Source organism: Amblyomma americanum, chromosome 8, assembly GCF_052857255.1.
Source record: "Amblyomma americanum isolate KBUSLIRL-KWMA chromosome 8, ASM5285725v1, whole genome shotgun sequence".
In the NCBI taxonomy this organism is placed as follows: Eukaryota; Metazoa; Arthropoda; class Arachnida; order Ixodida; family Ixodidae; genus Amblyomma; species Amblyomma americanum.
In genome coordinates, this window is record NC_135504.1 from 82,703,393 (window position 1) to 82,710,283 (window position 6,891).

Here is a 6,891-nt window from a genome sequence, read left to right on the forward strand (position 1 = left end):
CGACCCTTTATATTCTGTCTTTAACGTCTAACTTCTGATATATGACCTCTGACTTTTAACCTCTTGACAATGGGCTATTTTTTGGTTTGATCATTGATCTTAAGAACATCCGATGTGCTGATGTGAAGCCCCGTGATGACATCCGATGGGGAGCCGCCGCGGTGGCTGAGTGGTTATGGCGCTGGGCTGCCGGCCCGAAAGACGCGGGTTCGATCCCAGCCGCGGCCGGTCGAATTTCGATGGAGGCGAAATTCTAGAGGCCCGTGTGCTGTGCGATGTCAGTGCACGTAAAAGAACCCCAGGTGGTCGAATTCCGACGCCCTTCACATACGGCGTCCCTCATAGCCTGAGTCGCTTTGGGACGTTAAATCCCCCATAAACCAAACATCCGATGGGGGTGCCGTAAGACCATGTGATACCACGTCACAGCCGCGGGTTGTGTGGATATATATAGAACGGCTGTCGCGAGCGTGTAGCGGAGGAGCCATGGAAGAGCATCAAACACTTAGCAAGCGTGCTTGCTTATCGCTTAATTCCTGGCTAGCCAAGATAAACTACAGCCAATTTTGGACAGGGTGAGGCTCTGCATGGGAGATAATTTTACGAAGGTGAAATGTCTGAAATAGCGATTTTTCGGTAGTTTCACAGTGCCGCTTTATTCTTATATGCGGAACTAGAATAGAAGAGAAAACGACGAATTTTTTCTGCTAGTGAAGGAACGAGCCTCGTCCAGCGTACGCTCTAATAAATGCGTTCAGCTTAACTTAACGACAACGCAACCAGCCATGCAAAGAAAATGATAGGTGTAACGTTAAGAGACCGGAAGGCGGGCAGAATGGGTGAGGAAACAAGCGCGGGTTAGTGACATCCTATAGTCGAAATCATGAGGAAGAAATGGGCTTGGGCAGGGCATGCAAAGAGAAGGCAAGATAACGCTGATGTTTGATGGTAACGGAGGAATTCCCACAGAGGCAAGCATAGCAGGCGGGTGGCAGAAAGTTATTAACGGATGAGGTTAAGACATTGGGGGGGGGGGGGGGGGGACTACCAATTATTTTGTTGCACTGCACGTTGTTTTTTATTTTTATGTAACCACTCTCCTCTATAATGCCTTCGGCCCTGAGGATACCCGCGAGGGTACAGGTCTTTGCCCTGCAGTGGGTGTTGTCAGGCTGATGGTGATGATGATGAAGATTAACACTGTTTTACAAGCCATTTTTATTTGAGGGAATCTATTCATACCGCTGCATTGTTCAGTTATTAAACCGGTCGAACTTTTTTCGTTAAGCCCGTCTTCCTAATTCTCGCAGCAAATGATGTTTTTTTTTCTTGTAGTTTCTTGCAGGGTAAAAAAAAAGTGGTTAGTGCGACAAAGGTGACAGCCGCTGGAAGGTTGGAATGCCGGCGTGACTTCAAATTGAATTCTTGAGGTGCAAGAGTGAAAGGAACGCACGGAATAGATAACACATCGTGTTCCCCTTTAGTTGTTTGCCTCGCTGCAGTGGACTGTTGACGATCTCATAATGTTACAAGAGCATTTGATGTAGTAGTGTGCAGGTGCATCAAATGTGGCACCCAAAACGAGTCCATTTCCTGCCTTGCATGTTGTTTTGAAACATTTCCCCGTGTTAGGTCTGGATGCTTGCTGCGCACGGTCCCCGCGTCGCTCATTCACGGCGACGGAGGCAACACGTAGATAAAGTTTAAAGCAACGCAGACGGATGCATACGTTCCACCCTCTTACAGTAATGCGTGCTGGAATGCATCACGAATGAACCCATCCCGATGACTGGTTGAAGTGTAGAACACTCACGAAACACACTGCAGTTATCCCGCTTTAGGAGGTGAGCGAAATGTTTAACCAGTGATGCGTCATTATGTATGTATATCCCCCTAGTACAATATTTATCATTCGTGTCTGCAAGCTCTATTCACAGCTAGTGGAGGTTGGCTTAGTGGTTTGATAATCCGCCTCGAATGCGGGAGGTGCCCAGTTCTATCTGCAGCGCTGTCAGCTACGCTGAGGTGATACAATTGGTACAAGCTTGTCCTGGTTTGATGCCCGGATTCTTCAGGGTTGAAATGCTTGGTAAACGGTCGCTGACTCCATCTAGAGTAGACGAGAACGCCTTGTCATGATGTTCTTTGGCCGCAGGTGCCTTTGCGCCATAGAAATTTACCGCTGATCATTGGTACTTATGCACTGAATGAGTTTGTCGCCTTGCCTGATTATTTTGTTCGCGCTAACCTCCTTGAAAAGGAAACGGGAAACACGCAATCTGCCCCTTTGAAAAGGTAAGTCACGTGACTATATAGAGACACGATTTGTTAGTCGCCAACTGACTTTTTAAGACGCCTAGAATTGGGAAATGTTTCCTTCTCTTCATTTATGCGATTTCGTTGTTTCTAGCAGCTACAAGTTATAGGTTACTGTGCGTCACGGCGCGCTTGCTTTATGTTGTTGACTCAAAAGATGTAGCACACAGGAGATGGTGAACAGGAGAAAACTGATCCAGGTTTATCTGAAGCCGCTCATATATATATTTCTATTTGATCAGTCTATTGAGGCGCCGAATTTAGAGAAAATATAATATGCAGCAGATGCAGGAAGAGCATAGCAAAACTGACTAGAAATGCAAGCTTTGTATTTTAAATCAGTTTTTTTATCCGCCGCAAGAAAAATTAGCGGTGACTAGGTCTCCTATGCCTAGTACACGTAGCAAAAGCGGCCACAATGAGCAAGGTTTGTCTTCTTCCATGGCTTGCAACTGACGGCCGAGCGCGGCGCACTTGTCGCGAAACTCGCGCTTGCGCAGTAAGAGCAGACGGCCAAGTCGGGCGAAATCACTCCGGCTAGCGTAGTGTAGCTTTCGCTACAAAACAGGTGCCGTCTTTTTCGTCCACATCGACTTTGGCAGGAAATAACCTGACACGAAATCGTGACGCGGTGTGAGGTCACTAGCCGTCAGCAAATCAAATCAGATTTCTGGCCACTTCGTGGATGGTCATTTAGAGAATGCCATTGTTCGGAAGCGCACGTCACAACTCAGTCTGCTGTCTCGTCCCAAACGGTCCGCTGTGTCCGCAGGACAACTGCCTGTGCCATGGAACGCGTCTTCCGCCATCGTGCCCTGCTGAAGGAGTTCGCCCAGGTGGAATGCATCTCCGTGGAAAAGGCCGCCGCTGAGCTGAGGGTCGCACTGTGCGCGTTCGACGACATGCGCTCCTTCATGGTCATGGCTGGCGTCGTTCGCGTCAGCGTCGTGTGCCACGCCCGGGAAGACATGCAGACGCAGCTCGATGACCTGAACGAGCCTTGCTGGAGGGTGCTCCGGCGCTACCTGTTCTTGGACCATGTGGTCACGGAAGTGCCGCCGGCGTTCTTACTGCAATAAGTGCAGTTTCGTATTATTACCGTTTTGTACTGACGCTGTTCTGCCTTCACAGCAATTTATGGGGGCACCTAAGATATTTTAATTGCCATTGTGGGAGCATTGCTTGTCGCTGAGGTGTTGAGTAGCTCGCTTCGCGCGTTTCACTGCGTTGAGAAGGTGCCGTATGCTTCTTTGGCATTGAGCTGCCTCCTCCGGCCACGCTTTGCTGTCTCGCCTGATGACGTAGACGCAAGCTGTTTAACCTTTAAACGGTGTAGAACCCACAGCGCCGCAACATCCCTCTCCGAAAGCTGAAGCCAACCTATTGTGGCGGGGTCTCTCCCTTTAGTGTAACCTCTAGCGGCGTTTACGTGGATATGACCACGAATACGATTACGGATACGTGAATATGGCGCATCGTATTTCCAGCGTATCTCTAAGGGGTGACACGTCACTTTTTACATGTACATACCTCATCAAGTCAGCCAGGAGGACAGTGGTCTCTGGCCCAGTGCAAGCGTCGGAGGTGGCCAGCGGCTCCCGTCTTGAGCACGATCTGCTTTGTTATCTGGCTGAGGGGGTCGCCAGGGAGGAGGGGCGGCTCCAAACCTGTTTCCATTCATTGCGGAGCTGGACGACCTTCTCAGAGGGGGAGAGTCACCATCCGCAGTGTGAAGAGTGTTTCTCTTTCTTGTCTTAGCTGTGGCGGCGGTAACACTTCCGGGAGGGGTGATGACGTCATTCGCGTGCCCCGTTTCTGCCGTGGTTTATTCCCTAAACGAGCGAAGTAATGTGGGTGCGGCGCTCGCATTAAACCACTTGGAGAATTACTGTTTTTGCACGGGGCGTTTTTATAGTGAGCACCTGGTATTCATCAATGAAGCAGACATTGGCTGGACTAAGTAAGAGCCACAATACTGCCTACAAGAGGCGCTTTTCATTCTGCCATTGTTGTGTGCACTTAGTTTCCGAGGTCTTCTGCTTCCTCCTGGTAAGACACTAAATTTGTTATCCCGTTTAGTTTTCTTATGCCGATGCCTTAAAATTGACCCGGAACAGCTTAGTTAAGCACAGCTAGCCCTGGGAGAGGTGTTTGAATCCGTGGTTGGGGATAAATGTGACACTCCCTGGGGGATGGAGATGAAGTAGACTGGTTGGCTTGAGTTGCCGCCGTGCGAAACGCGTACCACAAGTGTGAAATTTTTTGACGCCGTGTGATCAACCGCTGTGGCTCAGTGGTTATTGCGCTGCTGACTCGAAAGACGTGGGCTCGATTCCGGCCGCAGTGGTCGAATTTCGATGGAGGCGAAATTTAGAGGCTCTTGTGCTGTGCGATGTCAGAGCACGTTAAAGAACCACAGGTGGTTGAAATTTCCGGAGCCCTTCACTACGGCGTCCCTCATAGCCCGAGTCGCTTTGGGACTTTAAACCTTGAGAAACCAAACCATAGACCAAGTTTTTGCAATATTTCAGGTAGCCTGAGGTCCTCCTCATTGCTGAGGAGAATGCTGAGCTTAGCCTTACCTGCCAGATGCTTCGCCCTTCTTGCTGAAGCAAGGATTGTGGTTTTGAGGCTGCCTGGCTTCGTGTTTTATATGTAACGAGTATTACAATTTTATAGACGCCATGCACCATAGGACATTCCACCCGACTTACACACCCTCTCGACGAACCAGAATTATAAGCATACTCGTTGCTATTTGGCGCTGTACACCCGGTGTTGATTTTACCCTGTGCCATAATTAAGCCTGAGCCGACCAGAAGCCTTGTGTTTGGCGCTCTTTGGCCTCGGATGCCCTTGCGCAAAAAAAAAAACCACAGCCACCACCACCACCATCATCATTTCTTTCTGCAATAGTCACTCGGTGGCTGTGCTGTAAATGAGCCATTGCCGATCTCTGACGTTTCCACTGGCATCGAATTCAATGGCAGATTTTTTGTACCGAAGGCTGGTACTAGTATCCGAACCTCTGACACCTGTTCTTTGCGATATATATTTATCAGCATTCGATCAGCGCTTCACGCACCCCCTGTCTAGTCGGCATGTTTCGCTCGTTTCTCGCTATGTTGACGATTACCTAGTTATACTACACTTCACTCTAGAGCATATCTTGACGACGCCGTTCGTGACATACTTGAAACATACGCATTTGTTTCTAGAGGCCTCACTTTCACGCACGGGTTGGCAAGTGATAACTGCCTGCAGTACTTGCACCTTGAGCTTCAGGTCGTCGTCAAGCACATTTGCTGGTCCTACAACCCTAGGACTAAGAGGGCCCCATTGTCATTGGAAAGCTCGCAATACAGGCTTGTTAAACGCACTAATGTAACATACCTCAGCGCTTCCATACATCTCGTTGCTCTCTTCATTTAATAACCGATGTATGTGAAAGCTTATCGAAGAAAATGAAGGCCTGAGAGTGGAGGAAGGCACTACGACGAAAGATCTCTTGCAGGTTATGCCCTACTTCAATCGTGTTTTGCACAACGGTACGCATTCAAGATCGGCTTTTCGGCACCGTGTGCACTTAGCAGAGTGTCGGCATTGATGGCAATAGAATTGACATCAAGGGCTTGTTCCTCCCGAAAAACATTGTTGAATATGATAGTCTGAGTCTGGGCGTTTTTCACGATACCAATACTAACGAGAATTTCGAGAAAAAAGTGGAATTGTGCTTATGGTCCTAATGTCCATTTCTTATATGTGCCTTTTTGTGTTTTGTTCCCCACCCTGTAACAGCCCGCAAACGGCATACAGTATTGTAAATAAAAATAGTAGGTCCCAGTGTAGTTAAGAAGCAGGTCAAGAAGTTCACCGAGTCTATTTTGGTCGTTGTGTACAAACTTAGCTCACCTAGGGCAGGTTCTACATTGTACAAACTGGTTGGTGTTTCAGTTGAACATTCTGCAGAGGTAACGGCCAGAAAGAGTTTCAGTGGCAATGCGATGTTTTGAAAAACGTTTTGTTCCGTTCGAAAGACCAAACCGTGGGAGTGGTGGTGGAAGCGTTTCACAGCATGAAACGAACGACAAGTTTTGACCGTGGTTATGGTGCTCGGCAGCTGACCCGAAAAACGCAGGTTCGATCCAGGCTTATGCGGTCGCATTTCAGCGGAGGACAAATGCTAGAGGCCTGTGTACTGTGCGATGTTAGTGCACGTTAACGATACCCGAATGGTTGAAAATATACCAGAACCTTTCACTACGCAGCCCCTCACAGCCTGAGTCGCTTTTTAAGGTCACACCCACATAAACCAAACATTTTCGCGTTGTGTTTTAACCATTTCTGTGCTTGCTTGTTCACGTGTTTTAGGCCACATTTTTAATCATTTATCTGTTCTTTTATCTGTTAGTAAGCCAATTTATTCGCTCATTGTTTTTTTTTATTTCCACATTGAGTTACATGTTACTGCCCCACCACCACCTTTACACTGTTTTTCATTCCGCAGTCTGCGTAGACATCTCGCGTTTTATCGCCTAACTTTCGCATTTACTCTTGACTGTTTTGCATTTCACC